At 35.5% G+C, this 20,032-nt stretch overlaps 1 protein-coding gene across 6 annotated transcripts in view; it reads right to left on the bottom strand.

Moving 5' to 3' along the window:
• rbm47 (RNA binding motif protein 47) overlaps positions 1-18,468 on the bottom strand; it is a 32,927-nt gene extending 14,459 nt beyond the window's left edge. For 2 of the 6 annotated variants that reach the window (XM_048197537.1, XM_048197536.1), the window contains exons 1-2: positions 18,205-18,468; positions 10,127-10,288 (exon numbers count right to left, since the gene is read on the bottom strand). The gene's annotated coding sequence lies outside the window, so the exon portion shown is untranslated. Of the gene's footprint in view, positions 1-204; positions 228-10,126; positions 10,289-15,830; positions 15,892-18,204 lie in introns of those variants that run through there. The other 4 variants (XM_048197531.1, XM_048197533.1, XM_048197532.1 and 1 more) reach the window with 4 other exon arrangements.
• Positions 18,469-20,032: the final 1,564 nt, after the last annotated feature.

The following is a 20,032-nucleotide window of genomic DNA, read 5'->3' on the forward strand; positions in this document are numbered from 1 at the left end:
AACCATGGTTACACACGCAGAGCATGCTGACCCACACACAGCTTATCCTGGAGCACACAACTAAGTTCACACAACTCACACAGAACACAAATGCATGCAAAGGCAACTAAGAGGACATAAAACAACAACAAAGGTGTAAAGGTTATTAATTAGTCATTTACTCCAGCAATAAAGTTCAAATAAATGAACAACTACAACACGCACCGTGCTTAAGTTGGTACCTGGTGTTTTCATGATGTGTTCAAGAGGCTCGCTGTAGGAGCATGTGACTGTGAGGTTGGAATAACAGGCAACTCAGCAGTACAAAACCAAAGCTCTCTCACACAGACATCCACAAACACTTCCTCATTCACATGCTTACACACACATATACTGAAAATCAGTACATGTGTGGCTCAAGGCCAAGCTGAAACAGGAAGAAAAGCAGACTGACTAATCAAAAGACCAGGCAGACCAACCAATAACACATATTTAAATAATGCATCTGTAGATGTAGCGTTTCAATGATCACTGATGCAAACGTTTAAATAAGGAGACAGTGGAAACACCAAGAGAGAGTCCAAGAGCTATTACAGCCTAAATTTAAAGGGTTAGTTTTATTAAAGCTAAATAACAGTACAAAAACAACTCAGGAATATGAACAATGGACAATAACTGCAAAAAAAGCATATTCTGCAGGACAAACCAACTCAAAAAAAAAATAAAAATACTGCCTCTAAATAAACTGCTGGTTGTCAGTTTGTATTAAATTGGGGAGAGACAGTGGTGGAAGTAGGGTCAGTGGAAATGACAATGAAAGACGATTCAGCAAAAATCAAGAGGAAGGAGAGGTCGAGAGAGAGAAGAAATAATGAATTTCTGCCAGAGACTGAACAAGAGAAAGAAAACGTTAAAAAAAAATGTGACTCAGCAAGAGGAGCAATAATAAGAGCTGTCAGTTTAGTCCATTGATTTCATGCGATTAAATATGACAAAAATAGTGTGATAAAAAAATTAATTATGACTCCCTGACCCGTACGTACAAAGCGCAGTTACAGGCAATGTTTTAGAGGCCATTTAAAAACGCAAGAAGCAGTGAGGTGGAATGAAAAAAATGCAAGATCTCAAAAAAAATAACTTCTTTTAAAATGATACCACATTCTAAAAATGTATTCATAAGCGAAACTCTACGAAAGACGTCTGTCTAGCGCATGTTCACATAAAACAATGGAAAAGCAGAGCAGTAGAATGCAAAACGTCTGTGTGACTAACAGGGAACGTTCTGGCAAGTTTCTGTCAAAGTTATGAACAAACGGTCTTCCAGTAAAGCTGTGTGTGGGTTTCCAGTTCTTCCAGTAAACATTCAAAAGTAATATTCCCAAAATGTTTGCAAAATGATCAAATTGAACATTCCCTTAATTAATGTTTTCTCTAATGTTCACATAACCAAGAGAAAAAAAAACTAAAAAAGAAACTTGACATTTTGAATGTTCAGAGAACATTCAGAGATAATGTTTTCCTAATTTAATGAGAATTTTAGCAAAACGTTCTTAGAACTTTTTTCTTTTTAGCTTGGGAATTCACACGACACATTTATGTTCTCATCAAAGCTGGGCAGTTTTTATCTTGACACGCTATCTTAAAATCAGCTTGACTGGAAAATGGATTACGGTACCTAACATACCTAGTCTTGACTATGTTTTTAATTTTATAATTTTTTTTTAAACATTCACTGGCATCGGCCATAATGAAAAAAAAAAGAGATACTGTTCATAGGTGTGTTGTCCAAATAGCACACTATAGGGGTTGTCACAAGTTCAGTATTTAAAACAGTAGAGCTTGGCACTAGCAACGGCAAGGTCTTGGGTTCGATTTGCCAGGAAGGCATAAACTCATACCTGTGATTAAACACCAGATATTTTTAAGGTAAATCATTAGGGACGACAAAAGACATGAAAAAGCATCTTTTAGGCCCTCATGTGTTTCTGGAAGTGAGACTCTGTAGAAGTTTCCTTGTTCCGTACAGATATACTGAAAACAGTAGGAAGTGAGAATCAGTGGCAAAAGAGAGAAAATGAACGATCGAGAGGGTGGAAAAAGATTATTCATTTTCCAGCCAACATTAGGTCTCCATATCTCATTGTACCTGTCTGCCAGTGGTTGACCTTTATATACAGTGTGTGTGTGTGTGTGTGCCCACACTTGGTGCAAGGAAACCTGAGGCAGCAGCAGGTGGATGATTAACCAACACAAATTACTAGCTGTACACACACAAACGCATTTACACACACATACAAAGTGCACTTATTTTAACAAGACATACACAAAACGTCTACAAAAATTGCACAATTTAAAAAAAAAAAATTTTCAAACAAAACAACAAAGCAAAACACAAACAGTAACACTTTACAATAAGGTTCAATTTTGTAACATTAGTTAACTACATTAGTTACCATCAGTGTTGGGGAAAGTTACTTTTAAAGGTAATGAATTACAATATTGCGTTTCTCCCTAAAAAAGTAACTAATTGTGTTACTTAGTTACTTTTTATGACAAGTAATGCATTACATTACTTTTTCTCACCTGGGCTGGGCTTGCTTGCTTGCTTGTTTGTTTGTTTTAATAACAACAAAAAAAAGGTCAATTTTTTGGCAAAAGTAAAGGCCCTTTCAAACCAAAAGTGAAATGAATAAGCCTCAGGCTGAAGGAAATGCATATATTTACACCTGTACAGTAGAAGGCGCAGCTCAAAAAAACCTTTCAGCTGTGCTACCATTCTGAAGAATAGGATACAGGGGAAGGAAGTTCAACACACCTGTTTCTAAATCTAATATAAAATCTTTTTTGCTTATTGATATGTTTGAATTAAAGGTCAGCAGCAAAGACATTGGTTAATAAAGTGAGATTAAATACATAAAGTATATTTGTGTAATTTAATATATTTAATTTTTACAGGTTTGCGTAAAATTCTGAGATTGCATTTTACTGTTTTTAATCATTTTGAGGAATAATGAATGCATGTTCACATTTAGTCTGGACTTACAATAACCATCATGTTCACACAGCGCACACAACACCTCTGCACTTTATTTCTCTCAACATGGGGACAGGAGAGCTGTCAGTGAATAAATGTGAAAAAGTAACTTGCCTTACTTATTTGAAAAAGTAAAATAGATATTTTGTTGTAAATTGAAAAAGTAATGCGTTACTTTACTAGCTTCTTGAAAAAAGTAATATATAATTCAAATAATTACATAACTCAAGTTACTTGTAATGCATTACCCCCAAACACTGGTTACTATAAACTAAAAATGGAAATACTTCTTAATTTCAACATTTACTAATATATTTTAAAATCAAAATATTGGACCTGAGCTAACATAAGATAACAAACTAACAATGAATGGTCGCATGTATTAACTGGCATTAACAAACATCAATAAATACTGTAAAATGTATTGCTCATGTAATATTAGTAAATTTGTGAATTAAGGTTAACTAATGGGACCTACTGAAAAGTGTTACCACATAAACTCCTTCAGTTGTGTGTTCATTTTGAATAACTATATAGGGTCATTTTAACTTATAAAGTTATTAAATAAATGGCCTGTTACTAAATAACAAGTGATAGAAACACAAAATGATGGCTAAGTGTGTTAATGAAAGAGGACCGTTCTTGGAAAGTGTGAGTGTGTGTTTGTGTGTTTGTAATCACAAGATAATGGTTTGTTATTATCCAAGATACTGATTGACAGAAATATCTGATCTTTGACTTATACTTGACAATCAGCACATATAAACTCACACACACAGGTACAGAGGAACACACACACACAAGGCTTTTGTGTGCAGAAAGATCAATTAGTATCTCTTGGGTGAAACTCCTTCAATCTCAGTGAAAGAAAAGTGTGAAATGTAGAAGAGTAGAACAATACACATGCTGGCCTCCCACTGAAAGAAAACTGTACTGACAGCAAACACACACACACACACACACACACACACACCTGCTGTACAGAGCTGGGTCACCGTGGCTTGGAAAATGGATCAACAAAGACATTTTGCATGATGGGGAAATAGCTTAGAGAAGAGTCATTCACAGAGATTTAACTCTAAATTCTATAATCACACATGTGTTTGTACTCCAGTTTGAAAAGATTGTAGATAGTAGTGTGGTTATGCGGCTATGGTGTGAATGAATAACAAGGTTGTGATTTTTACACTCTTAAAAGTGCGCATTCAAATACACACTCTCAAACACAGAAGATAATGAAGAAGCATTTGGGTCAATGACAAATAAGCGTGTCCATGAATCGCGATAAAGAAAAGGGAAAATAATCTAGTTTTAAACTTACTCAGTACTTAGAAATGTTTCATATGGTTTTGAAAAACTTTCCATTTTCAACAAAAGTTTAAATTTGATATATGAAAGTTAAAAACCGGTGCAACCATCAAGTACAAAGTAACATATTTTCTTTAGACTGAATAAATGTAAGTATACACACCTGAATCATTATTTTAAAATTTTTACAAATATCATGAAGAATTGATAAATATTATCCGTTTTTGGGAGCCACATCACATGACATTTTACTAATCGGTACTATCATTGCATTTTCATAAAAATGTGAGCAAGGGTGTGGTGATATGATATCTATGATATCGTTTCCTATTTTATGTTTTGGCATGTTGTTCAAACCAGATGACTTTGCTTTAACAGATAAAAGTTTTTCAAATATTAATAAGCAGTGTAACAGTTTTTGTTGATATATGATTTTCCCCTAAGAATACTTAAGATAATAATTACTAACAATTTCATTCTTTTAACCCTTAAATGCATGACTGTTTCGCCAATCATTCTTACATATTCGGGTCTTTATCGACCCGGATCAATATCTAACACGGAAGGATCTCTACCTGTCGTGATAATATAAAACTCCTCTGATATTAGAGTAACAATTACAGAAGAATAAAATAAAGCATATTTTGTTACCTTTTGGAGCTTGAAAGGGCTCAGTTTGAGCAGATGTTTTATGCCATCATCACTGTCCTCGTCAGAGCTCATTTCCCAGTAAATTCAGCAAATAATAGGCTAGTTTTATGTTTGAGGTCACGAATATGAGCCTATTCACGATCTCAAACATATTCTCAAAACTATATAATTTTCAACATCTTCAAAATCAATATTTCGATCGCTAACAGCTTCACCAGATCCATCCAGTAACAGTTACAGTCATATTTGATTGCGTTTAGTACTTGCTCTGCAGTAAATCGCTGAGCCATTTCATGTTTTTCTTATTATTTCGTTTTCTGTCTGAATGAGTCGTCACTTCAGCATTGTGTATCGGACATTGCCACCTTGTGGAATAAAAGTGAATTGCACTTATTCTGTCATCTAAGATTCAATTATTGTTGTGCAGAAAAAATATATGTACACTCATACACACCTCGGGTCGTTAGCAACCCTATACAATTTTTGCAAAAAATGAATACAAAAATAGGCATTCTTTTATAATTTTATGTTTGTTTTTTTTTGTTATATTCTTTATAATAACTTGATTGAGGAATACCAAGAATGTTGATGTCTAACTTTAAAAAATTAACGAGGAGGAGGGTAGTGAATGACGTCCCGGGTCAGTAAAGACCCGAGGTATGCATTTAAGGGTTAATAAGGCTTTTTCATAATGCTGCTACAAAGACAAGTTGCATCAGTATCACTCTAACATTTTTTTACTTCATTCCCCCAAAAAGTTTCAAAATAACTATAAATTGAGGATTTAAAACATGGTCACCATCAAATATGCATATTCAAGTTAATGCATGTATGAAATGCATTTTAATGTATTTTTGAATAAGATATTGGGTGTCATGTTACTGACCCATTTGTGTCTGACTTTTTGTTTATTTGTAGATGCATGGCAGGTCTTTAGTCATGACAAGGGCTCTTCAAACAATATACACTCTTTAGAGTAACCAAGAGAGCAAATAAAAGCCCTCACAGAGACACAAAAACTCTGCTGGTCTGAGTGTCATGAAGGACTCTCAGGGGTAAAATGTGGCTGAAAGACATGAGCGAGAGAGCGTTTTTGTGTCTGAATGTTGGGGTGTCAACAAGGTTTAGATTAACTCCATTTATACTCATACAAGGTGACCAGTGCATTAACACTCAAAGTTTGTTGCCTTGCCAACAGATAATCTGGTAAGTTAATGTTTATTGCTGAAGAGACTCTTAAAACAGCTCATTTTAAGAAACCACTCACATGATGAACCGAAAAGTGCAGAACCTTGCGTCCTTCTCAGTGACTAAGCAAAAACTCTCTATAATTATTAAACCTCATCTCTGACAAAGGTTGACCTTTGCGACAACACAATCACTGCGCAGATCATTAACATTAACTTTCTCTAAACGAGAATCCACAATTCCATTTAATTTTACCACATTTTCTATTAACCAATACATAATGGCTATGTAAACCCTAGTGGGCAAGCAATAGGGGTTTTCCAGTGGCCAGTGATCAATATCAAAGGTCGATAGAATGGTGATATATACATAATATGATTCAGTTATAGCAAATGAGAACAACTGCTGAAATCAAATGGATACTTAATATTTAGACAACTTCAACTTAAAGTTCCCTAAATTTAACTTTCATATTAAGCAGAAAATATGTTATCCAGCGAAAAAGCTGCTGATTGATTTTGAACCTGACACATGAGGGAACAACCACTTCTGTTAATTGCCCAAGCAGTTACATTTATAGGCTAAAATGTCGGCAGATAAATCTGCTTATGTGCACTTCATGATGAGATCCAAACAGCTTACGCACTTTATGTCTTCATGTAGACAGAGAATAAACCTCCATGTCACAATAACAATCAATCTGAAATACTAAAAGTGACAGAAATTCTAAAAAAAAAGATATGGGTAAATTATTGTCATATCTCACCTAAAAAAAAAAAAAAAAAAAACTCAAAATTAAGCACATTCAAATCCTCCTGTTTTAATGACTATAATGTAACAAACTGTATTACAGTAACGAGAAAGATCTAACAAGAATAACCACCTAGAATAAAAAACGGTGTGTAAATGATCCTATATTTTAGCTATGTGTATTCTAGATGAACATCTGGATCAGAGGAGGACACTATGATTTTACATAAAGAACACATTAAAGCAGAACACTGCCTTTAAACTTTGCCAGACAGTGCGAGACGTGTGGACATGGGGACCGTCATACCCACAACACAATTCTCAATTCCTGTAGTCCTCAGTTTCAATTCTCTATGAAAACAGGCTACAGTAAAACATTTATCCAGTCATTCATATGAAGCACACACAACAATTTTTGTTCTCACGAATAAGAAACTAGTCAAAAATGGCCAAGTACAAACGTCTGAAAGGCATTAAGTAAAAAAACTTAAAATGAATGATTTTTGTAATTGTAGTACTTAATCCATGGCACAATGTCCATGCTATCTCCATGAATGAAAATAAGAAATGTGGATCTTTTTAAGGTTTTCATAAAAACATTTTTTTTTTATTTATTTATATAAATTTATACCTTAATATCTTAAATCAAAATGTAGAGTAAAAACATTAATAAAGGGAGCCATATTACATTTTGTTTTAAAAAATATATGTTATTATGTTACAAAATCACATTTTATTGTACCAAATACCGTTCAAAACGAATAGTGCATAAGGGTTAAACTAATTTTATCTTACACTGTAAAAAAAATCCCAGTAAAATTTACGGTAAAAAAACGGCAGCTGTGGTTGCCAGAACTTTACCATAAAAAATACAGTAGCAACGTAAAAAAAAAAAACCTGTTAAATTTACGGTAAAATAACGTATTTCATTAACTGATATAATGTTAATTTACCAACCTAATGAAGTACTAATATTTGTTTTGTACCTTTATAATACACTGACAGTCACCAAACACAGTGGTGATGAGAGTCACATGATGAATCAAAGTTCATCACAAGCTGAGGAGGACAACACTAATATATAGAAGGAGCACACAGTGTCATTCACACACACACTAAACACCATCATGGTAACATGCATGAAATTTAAAAAATGCAATAAACATTAATTTAACAACATTAGATGTAACATAAAACCCTAATGTACATAACTGGTTAGAAAAAATGAGAAAAACTAAGAAGAAACAGAGTTATTTCAACAAAAATATATCAAATATGAAGTGTCACGCAGGGAATTGTGGGAATGTCAATTTACGGTTTTTCACTGTAAATTTTACAATGAATTGTTATTTTTCACTTCCAAAAACTGTGAATTTAACGGTATTTTACCGTAAAATTACATTAAATGTACCGTTAGATCTATTACAGTTATTCACCGTATATAGTACGGAAACTTTCTGTAAACCAATTGACAGTTTTTCACCGCAGCATTTTTACAGTCTTTTACTGTTAAAATCACGGTCATTTTTTACAGTGTAGGTGCCAAGACCACATTGGTAATTTTCGTTTAAGTTTTTCATCTAATATTTATTATTTCAGCTTTACAATTATAAATAGTTTAAATTGTGGTTAAAATAGCAACACTGATAACAATCAATAACAAAACAGGAAGAAGGAAGTAGAAAAACTTGAAATGATTAAGGTTAAGTGCACACAAGAAACACAACATCACATAAATTAATCATTTTGTTTTTGCATACACATAGACAGACACACACACACAGATCCAAGTGGACAAATCATATCATTTCACTTTGTTTTACCTTTGAAACTACACTGCACATGAATGAGCACTGGGATGAACCACACACACACACACACACACACACGCTGATGACATCTTGAGGTTTCTTATCTTGTAGTTTGAACTCTTCACTCCTGCGGTTAATCTACTTACTGCAACACAATGTGATGAGGCCTGATCAAACACAATCCTCTGACACAAACACACGCAGCTGATGATCTGCTCAAAAATGCCTCCTGTAAGCACTTTTCTGATGTCTCATCACTTTCTCTTGATGATTTTTCTGTGAGAAATCTGCACATGGAGAATCAAGATACCTCTGCCACTGACTGAAGAAATACGGGAACCTTTCTGATAACAGTAACACGCGCAGGTCTGGGCCCACCCCAACAGCAAACATAAGACCGAAGAAGTCGAGTCCAAAGACCAACAACCAACACTGCGTACTGTGACGCACAATTACATTTTACACTATTTTACACTCACTTGCATAAACACACAACGCTGCTAGTCAAATTACACATGATGCTATTCTCACTTCTTTTATTTCCATTACTCTTGAATATCTGGTAAGGTTTCATTTGTCAACATTAGTTAACATGAACTAAAATGAACAACACTTTTACAACATGTATTAATCTTAATGTTAATTTCAACTCTTCCTAATACATTATTGAAACCAAAAATAATGTTTGTTAACATTAGTGGTAACAATTTAGTTTACAGTGTCCTTGATCCACGTTACATGTACACTAAAAAATATTTTTTTGGTTGGTTTAGCTTAAAAAAAGTAAGTAAAAATGTTGAGTTCATTGAAATAAAAAATGTCTGAGTTAATCAGAAACTCAAAATATTATGTTATCTGAACCACATTAAGTAAGATGATTTGACAAAAGAAAAAATTTTGTGATAAATCATGAAAATAACTTTTTACAGTTTACAAATTATGCATAACTACATGCAACTAACCCTAAATCAAACCCCAAATCCTAACCTTAACCCTATAGTAAGTACATGTACTTAATTATTATTACTCTGTAATTAAATGTATAACATGGACACCTTAAAATAAAGAGTAACCAGATTAATACATGCTTTAAAAATATATTGCTCATTGTTAGTTCACGTAAACCAATGCATTAACTAATGTTAACAAATGAGATCTTAATGTAAAACGTCACCAAATATCCATACTATACGTAAACAAATAGCGTTTTCCTTTTTAAAGTTCCCCTGAAGGTCATAAAAGGTTGTTACAACACAGACGCATAAGTAAAGATCAATTATTTAAATAAGACATCAGCCAAAACTAAACAAGCGCTCACAAACAGAAAAAAAACACACGTACTTCAGAATACTTCCCAGCGGTCACAGACACACACAGGCATTGAAAAAACAAACACAGACGTTACCTGTCTTTTCAGGTGAGTGAATGTGTGTCCGAGTGGCAGTGTAGCTGCTGTTTCACTCACACACAGTCACACACACACACACACTCAGGCCTTCTGTCTGTCTGGCGTCAGCGGTTACTCTCTTCTCTCTCTCGGTCAGTCTCTCGCTCTCACACACACAGTCTGTGGGGTAGAGAGGAGGAGTGTTTGATTGGAGGTGCAGTTGGTAAAAGAGTGTTTACTCAGTGCATGTGAGGGGTGGGGCAGTGCAAAGGTGCCCCCTCCTACACCTATCTCCTATATTTTTCTTTCTTTCTTCCTTTTCCTTGTCACACCCAAGAACACTTCTCTCCAGTTTTTCTGGAAGCAAACGAGATGTCTGCACGGGTGCGTGTGACTGTGTGCGGTGGGCTGTGAATGAGGTTGTCTACTGACTAAGCAACAGTTCATTACAGGTGGCAACTGACTGAAAACCATTCAGCCTGACCTGAAATCAATTTCCTGAAATCCTGCATTCAAAAACATTTAAAGACAAAACGTTTGAAGCTCAGCGGCCCTCATGCTCATTCAAACCTGGAAAGGTCTGTGAAATCTTCTCATTCCTGTTCCTAAGAAACAGGTACTTACACGTTACAGTGTGTTTTGTGTTGCTTTAGTTACGTAGATAAGGTGGAAATCATTGATTCGCAAATGGTTGTGTGTTTGTGTGTGTGTGTTTTAACCACCACTGCACATATAAAATGAAAAACAATAATGAACAAACATAATATAAAACATTTATCAGCATTTATAAGTGAACAAACTCAATACTTCTTCCAGACTGAAAAGTTTTACACATAAAAAAAAAAAAATATTACTTGTGAGAAATATGTTTAAAATGACGTTTGAAGAAGAATCTAGTAGCTTTTTCATTTTACATGGAGCGAGTCTACTGCCATTTTGAGATCACATGACAATTATGAGCTGGAAACACTGATTTTCTAGTGACTATCATAAGCTTTGACGTGAAAGGCAGCAGATCGGAAAAATATACTCTATGGAAAATATATATTTCATGCTTTTAAGACCCCTTTAAAAAACAAAATGCCACTTACAAAACATCTACTATAATATAATGACATATTTGAGATTTACACACAAATGCTTTATTTTATATATAATATTTTATTATTTACATTCTTTTATATATGTTGTATTGACCATTATGTCTAACAGTCAGGGTAATATAAACAAAAATATCTGATTGTACACTACACTCTAAAAAATGCTGGGTTAAATATATAGACACATCCAGGGATTGGGTTGTTTTCACCCAGCCATTTTTTTTCAACCAATTTTGGATTTATTTTTTTAGCCAGCAATATAGCAATATAGAAAAAGGCATGTTTTTGCTCACCCCCAAACAGGGGCAAATTTGTGGGGTATTTTAAGCTGAAACTTGACCAGACCAGAGACTTATATTACATCTTGTGAAAGAGGGCATAATAGGTGCCCTTTAACCCAACCTGCTGGGTTTGTCCATATTTAACCCAACTTGGGTTGTTTTTAACCCAGCATTTTTTAAGACTGTACCATTCAAAAGTTTGGTGTCAGTCATTTTTTTAAATAAAAATTAATAAATTAACACTTTTATTCAACAAGGATGCATTAAAAGTAATCAATCAAAAGTAAAGACGTTTATAAACTTACAAAAGATTTCTAATTCAAATTAATGCTGTTCTTTTGAACTTTCTAATCATCAAAGAAGAAAGAAAAAAAAAAAAAAATCACAGTTTCAACAAAGTGGCACAATTGTTTTCAGCTTTGATAATAAAGTGTGTTTCTTGAGCACCGTTTCAGCATATTAGAATGATTTCTGAGGGATCATGTGACACTGAAGAATGAATGATGCTGAAAATTCAGCTTTGCCATCACAGGAATAAATTACATTTAAAATAACATTAAAACAGAAAATAGTTATTTTAAATTGTAATAATATTTCACAATTTTACTGTTTTTACTGTATTTTTTATCAAATAAATATAGCCTTGGTGAGGATAAGAGACTTTGTTTAAAACATGAATAACTTACTAACCCAAAACGTTTGAATGGAAGTGTACCTTTAACACTTTCTACACTTAGTTCACGAAAGTGTTATTTATCAACTACCCGATTATACTTTTCTGCAGTGTCAGTAAGATGTCATATGATGATGGTCACTTGTTACACATTCAGCTGTAAAACATCTTGGGGGTGGGAAGAGGGAGGGGGATGAGAGAAGTGCAACAGGGGATGTGCATATACAGGAAATGACGTTGCGCTTAAGAGCCGAAACAGTTTTTGTTCTAGGTGGTTGGCTGATCACAAAAAACCCTAGCAACCACACAAAATACACACAAACACACACACACACACACACGCACACGCACACGCACACACACACACACACACACACACACACACACGTTTGTTTTTGTGAATTGAGGGGACATTCCATAGGCGTAATGGTTTTTATACTGTACAAACCGTATTTTCTATCACCCTACACTAACCCTACACCTAAAGCTAACCATCACAGAAAACTGTGCACATTTTTACTTTCTCACAAAAACTCATTCTGTATGATTTATAAGCTTTTTGAAAAATGGGGACATGGGGTAATGTCCTCATAAGTCACCCTCTCCCTGTAATATCTATGTCATATGTCATTATACAAATTTGTGTCCTGATATGTTACAAAAACATGCACACACGCATACACAGGCACACACACACACACACGCACGCACAAACATTTCAGAAATGTTTCCACACTCACTCAAAATGCAACCTTGAGATGTAAAATAGCACCATCAGTGATTATCTTTTTAATCATTGGCAACATTATAAAACCTGAGCACATGATGCATTGTGGGTAGGCTATAAAGCAGGGTGAGGCTGTGTAGAAAGTCAACATGCCTTGAGAGGGTGCAAAGTCTGCCTTTATAGCCTTATCAGTGCCCATTATAAACATGTAAAATCCTTCTCCTTCATTGACTTCAAGTCTATTTCCTTCTGTTCTTCCACAATATGGAGGATGACAGAGTTTACAGAAAAATGGACAGATTATTAGATAAACATAAATTAAACTTAACTGTATCCTCAAGTGACGGGGATAGAAGACGTGTGTGTGTGTGTGTGTGTTTATTGAGGGGGATAAAGATAGAATGTATAAGTATGTTTTAGTTTTGTACACATTGCGTCACACATTGCCGGGTAGAGGTAACTGGAAAATCAGGTTTAACTCACACTTCAACACTGTACGAATACATGAATAGACTAAAGACACACGCAGACACGCAAACAGACATGCGCTCTGCTAGTAATACAGTAGATCTCTGAGTCAAGGTCATCTGATGGTGATTGCGCTGATGGCTCAACCGCGCAAGAGCTTTAAATATCTCCAGACATGGAAGAGCCATATTGAAGTGTAATACATAGTGTGATTTTGGGCCAATAAGATTTCACTGTAGGCAGGGATACAAAGTGCATTGGCACATTAATAGAAATAAAGGATAAAAACTTAAGATCAGATTTATTTAGAAGAGAAAATTTCAGTGAACTTTGACCTGCTGTGAATTAGCGTAGTGCGAATATATTTGACCAACAGGGGATCCAAACATCATAGACTGACTTTAAAGCTACAGGTTTTAAGTGTATTGCCAAAGTGAAAATTATGAAACACAGACACGTCTTTCCAGTTACCTCTACCCGGCAATGTGTGACGCAATGTGTGCAAAACTAAAACACACTTATATATTCTATCTTTATCCCCCCTCAATACACACACACATCTTATGAAATGATTATTAGTTGTGATTTGTGATTTATTTAAAAACAGAAGCCCTAGGAATGCGACGTTGAACAAATCTATTGTGTGTCAAAGAAATTTCACATGCTCAAAGGGTAGTGTGGAGGAGGTCTCTGTACTCCCATTGGTTGTCACCACATTATGTCACTGCTCATTTGGGTGAACTATAACTTAAAGGGATAGTTCACCCAAAAACAAAAATTCTGTCATTCCCAAAGACTTTTGTTCATGTTCGAAGCACAAATTAAGATATTTTCAATGAAGCCTGTGAGATTTCTGAAACCTGAGATTTCCTCCATTCCACTAAAGTCTGACACTTCAAAAATTCATAAAGACATCGTAAAATTAATGAATGAATCAAGTAGTTTAATTCAAGTCTTCAGAACATTTATATGGATTATTTTTCTTTGCCTGGCAAGGCCAGACTGATATATCTTCTACAAGATATATCAGTCTGGTCAGTCCGCCCTCCGTCGCGATTCGAGTCAACTCCAAACCGTACCGTGCAATCAAATTTGTTTATTTCAGTGACGCAAACAGCGTCACTCTAGTGCGGCGAAAGTCCCTTCAATATCAACAAAGATTGCGCACGGGAGACCCGAGAGTTTGTTCTACTCAGCCGTGAATTCAGTTTTAAATTACCAAAAACACATTAATTATTTACTTTTCGCTTTTGACTCTCTTCTCTGATTGGTTTACTCCGCTTCCTGTTTGCTCGGATTTGCTCCGCCCTAGAAATCGAATTGATTCAATGGCCACGACCAGACTCATCTGCTGGTACAGTGGTGAGGCTGGATTTTCCAGGCAATACTTTTCTGATGTATTTATGAACATTTTGAAGCATCAAAGTACAGATGTAAAGGATTTTCAGTAAAGGACTAGAAATCTCTCAGGTTTCCTTAAAAATATCTTCATTTGTGTTTCATAGAAGTCTTATGAGGGTGAGTAAATAATGACTTAATTAATTTTGGGGTGAACCATTTGTCTCTGTCACTAAAGCCAAGTATTATTGGAAATGAATGACTTCCTGTCACTTTGTTGATCTCTCCTTCACTGGTTAACACTTGCACTGTGTTAATTTGAATGTTAAGAGAAAAAGTTACTTTTTTGTACTATTCTGTTGTTCCAGTTGAAAAACCAACGTTGAAGGTCTTAGCTAAAGAACAGTGTGTTCTTAAAGAAAAGGAAACACTTGTGAATGTGTGATTCTTCGGTAACAATGCAAGAGGAATGTGATGTTTTAAATAGTTACATTTAAACTGCTAGGGACCAACGCGTTCTCTCAACCATTCATTCCACACATACACACACTACAGCAGATTTAAACATCAAAATGTGAGTGGTACATTGGTAATGCAATTAAGATGTACATACTATATAACAGTATTCATTCACACACCAATGCTGCTTTTGTGTGGTTTGTTGGGTTCAATGGATGGGGCCTATTATTACTCACTACAACAAAGTAAAGAAGAAAGGGGAGAGAGAGCAGTGTGTAATGAAGCGGCATAAAAGCATTAGCAAGACAGAGAGAAATTGAGCGACTTGATTCGGACATGCAGAACTTGTGTCACTAAGGAGACCAGTGTGTGTGTGTATGTGTGTGTGTGTGCGGCACACGGTGGGATATCCCAAATTAAGTCTTTGGTCTAAAAGAGCTCCACCCCTCAGAAGTCACTATTAATCAAACTACCTGGAGGAGAACCATGCTGAACACACACACACACACACACACACACACACATACAGCTCTTTTAGTCTGTCTATAGAGACAGTATAAGAATGCATTCATTGTGAAGTGCAGGTATTTGGTGTGTATTAGGGAGAGAGATGGGAAGAAAAGCAGAAGGGAGAGAGAGGAGATCCTGTTTCACTCACACACACACACACACTTACTTGTCCAGATGTCTGTCAGGGTTAAAGTCATGCTGAGGAGGTCACATGATCAGTCATATGACTATAAGAACACAAAAAGAGAGGTGACCTGTCTTGCTCTCTCTCCATTTCCTTCTTTATATCTAATAGTACATCAAGAGTCGAGAAAGACTGACTGAAGTGCTGAAGGTGGATGAATAAGAAATGTGTGAGTTTCCCGCAAAGAGGAAACAAAAGTACTGAGTCAATAAGTAAAGTAGAATTGAGAAATGTCCCTAAATCTTATCATTCGAGTTTGTGGGGATCAAGAAAAGAAAGTGACTGATTTGATTTGGTTCCCCACCCATAGATTCATTAAAGCAGACAGTTTGAACTGATTCATGGAAATTATCCAAACAACTCTAAATGCATTTTTTGCTTCTGACCTAACATTTAAATCTGTCAAAAAATTGAATCGATTCATCAAAACAGACTATTTGAACTGATTCATGTTAATTAACTGAATTCAAAAACTCTAATGGCATTTCTGCTTAAGTTTAAACCAGAGGCACATATCTGTCTCAGCATTCATACTCGATTTGCGAGACAAAATTGACATCCTTAGGAAACTTAATGGCCAAATAAAAAGAAAATTAAATTCATTGTGATATTCACAAAATTAATAAAAGTTAAAAGTGTATATAAATTCTAAAAACACATATGCACCTGAATATGCTGGCTTCTGAGAATCAGATAAGTATCTGAATGGAGACGGAGAGAACTGGTTCAAGTCAGAGCCACAGCCAATCCATTTTCAAACACACACACACACACGCACACACACACACACACACAAGTGAATGCACTACTGGGCCCCCAAAGGTTTGTCACCAAATAAACATGCCTACACATTTAACTGATGCGGTATTTAGAGTAACAACAGAGAGTCACATGACCAGTGAGACGTGTACACACAGAGACAGGTTATCTTTTCTTTGTACTTCAGTGTTAATTCTTCTCTAGTTCATTTAATTTCTTTTTAACTACATCCCCACAATGCAAAGCCACAGCGTGTCAGCTCTCAAGACCACTGACCTCTTTACCCCCTACATGAAATAACCCATTCATAGACACACATGTCGGGTTTTCATGTTTTATGGGGACATTCCATAGACGTAATGATTTTTATACTGTACAAACTATATATTCTTTCCCCTAACCCTAAACCTACCAATCGTAGAACACTTTCTGCATTTTTACATATTCAAAAAACATCATTTACTTTGATTTATAATCCGTTTTTCTCATGGGGACCAAAAATGTCCTCACAAAGACAAGGAATTTAGATATTGCCAACTTTTTGGGGATGACAATATCCGAAACACACACATTTACCATGATATCTAATGAAGACTTGGACTTCTATGGATTTTTGGTTTACTTATGAATCGTTTTTACTGTTTAAAAAGTCTGGATTTCCCAAGGGAGGTTTTGTATGATTTAGCTCTCTTCTGCAGACAAAATTGTACCTCAGGTAGAGCAAAGTAAACACACCCACCCACACACACGTTTACTATTGTTCTTATATAAATCTAATTACTATAATTGCTACAAACTAACCCTAACTCTAAAAGAAAACTTCCATTTTTAGATTAAACTATTTGTTTATATGATATACAGTATTCAAGTCATTTTTACTTTTAAGGAATCTTTTGGGCATCCCTAAACTAGGGTTTTTATCAGATGTAGCTACTTTTGTGGAGACAACTTAAACCCACATGAAAGCTGAAGCACTTATTATATGAATCAGGAGGTAATTCCCACACATCATTGACAGAAAAAAACACGATTCCACGGCTCTAGAAATAATTTTTGCTTAATAAAAAGTTATTAATCTTTAAAGTGAAGTGCGTCTTGTCCGTTCATGTTGTGCCTTTCCCCTTTGAAAAAAAAAGTACACGTCATTATATTGACTATGAAGACTCTTATATTGGCTAGAACGGGCCTTCTTTCAATCTTTTTCACTAGTTCTTTTTTCTCTTAGATTGAGCCATCTCTGTCAGAAACCTGATTCTCTCACACACACTAAATTATAGCACACCCCCTGAGTGCAGTTACACAACACACATACACACACAAAAGACCCGCAGAGCAACTTTCAACACAGTTTTCGCAACACAAGGACATTCTAACCTTACAACTGTAAGATGGAAAAAAGAACAAAAAAAGGAGGGAGAGCGGGAGGGAAAGAGAGAGAGATGTCAATTTAACTCTATGAAAATAAATAAGGTCAGAGGGGAGAACATGATCGCTGGACCATCTGTGAGAAGATGACACAGAGAGAACAAGGAAGGAAAACAGATAAAACATGAGACACTAAAGGAGAGAATCACAAATAGACAATGTACGAACTTACCTGCGTTTTAATAGCTGTCAAAGAGAATCTACGTGTTGCATTAATCAAAGGAGCAGCAGATCAGCTACATTCATCCCTGTTTCTCTGTATTTCACCCTTTATCGTGTCTGTTCTTGCAGGTTTTGACAGTCCAGAGTGATGAAAATAACTTTAAGTTTCTCTTTTTTTTCTTTTAGTTTCTGTCTCCAAACTGTTTCACTTCCCCGTCCTTGCTGTTCGTTCCCCTGTGTCTCTCCTTCACTGGCGAGGAGGAGGGAGGGAAAACGAGAGAGAGAGAGAGAGAGAGAGAGAGAGAGCGGGCGGAGAAAGAAAGAGAGTAATTAGCGCTAGTCTCTGTACCTGCCTCTCACTGACATAATCTTCACATTCCTCTGCTGCGAGGAGGAAAAAATGAACCAAAAAAATCTAGGAATACAGGCCCAGTCTGAAATCCAGAAGGTCAAAAACAAACTTTTCGCAAAACAAAATATATATAATGATATAAAATCTTCAGACACTGATAAAAATAGAGAGAGAGAGAGTGTTTGTATGTGTGTGTGTAGGTCTGTGTCTACAGCAGTTAGTACCGGGAAACGTTTCTCACCGGGCTGGTCCAAGCAACCTGTTCCCTTCTGCGTGTGTGTGTGTGTGTGTCTCAGAAACTCACCAAACCAGAATGCTTCCAGGCTCTCGGATTGGAAACGCTATCCTCCCTCAACCTGGAGACTGGCCAGAGCAGCATTCCACACACACACACACACACATACACCTTACAAATATAAGAACTCACCATCCCATTTGGTTTCTGATTTATACAATAAAGGCCTCAAAGTGAACACACTCTCTTGAGTTTCTCACAGACCTCTGGGAATGACTAAATAAAAAGGAAAAAAATGAATCACTCCATCTCCCAAATAACCATTTCACCCAGTCCACTGACCTCTAGCTTTTGTGTGTATTTTGAATTATGACTTCATGAAATGCGGTCATACGGACACAACATGTCACATACACATATTAATCAATACATTTGTTACACATAAATTACACTTAAATCAGTAGTTTATCCAAAAGTTGTTATAACTATAAATTATGCATAATTACAATAACTCTTAACCACACCCTAATCGGTAACACTTTATTTTACAGTGTCATTGTTAAATTTTTTACATGCAGTTACTATAGTAATTTAATGCATAAATACATGCAGTTGACGTTTAACACAGTGCAGCACTTCCAGGTTCTACGTCAGAATGCCAGCTCAGTATTGGTCGACGCTGTTCACGTGAACACTACGACACGTGAGTGATGCTGACGCAGGAGCCGGCCAATAATGAGGCAGGGTTCTGAAGTAGAAAACGGAAGCACCGTACTCTGTTTACTACATCAACTGTGTATAGGAGACTGACATGGAGGAGAATGAAGTCGTTATTTTTGTTTGTTTTTTTGCGCACAAAAAGTATTCTTGTTACTTCACAAAATTAAGGTTGAACCACTGTAGTCACATGGACTATTTTAATTATGTCTTTACTACCTTCAGGGTTCATGCAGGTTTCAGAAAGTCAAATTTAAGACCTTTTTAAGACAATTTAAGACCATGAAGATTTAAATTTTAGACCTACATGACGCATTACCAAAAAATATTCAAATCAAAGAAATTCTGAAAAAATCATTTTATTTCTCTCTGGGCCTTGAAAGTGGTAATTGTGTTGCAGTCTATCAGCCTATTTTTTTCTATTTTTTTTCTTTTTGTCAAAAATATCTTTAAATGGTTAGTTCACCCAAAAATGAAAATGCTGTCGTTAATTACTCACCCTCATGTCGTTCTACACCCCTAAGACCTTCAGAA

The sequence above is a fragment of the Megalobrama amblycephala genome, linkage group LG7, assembly GCF_018812025.1.
Source record: "Megalobrama amblycephala isolate DHTTF-2021 linkage group LG7, ASM1881202v1, whole genome shotgun sequence".
Lineage (NCBI taxonomy): Eukaryota > Metazoa > Chordata > Actinopteri > Cypriniformes > Xenocyprididae > Megalobrama > Megalobrama amblycephala.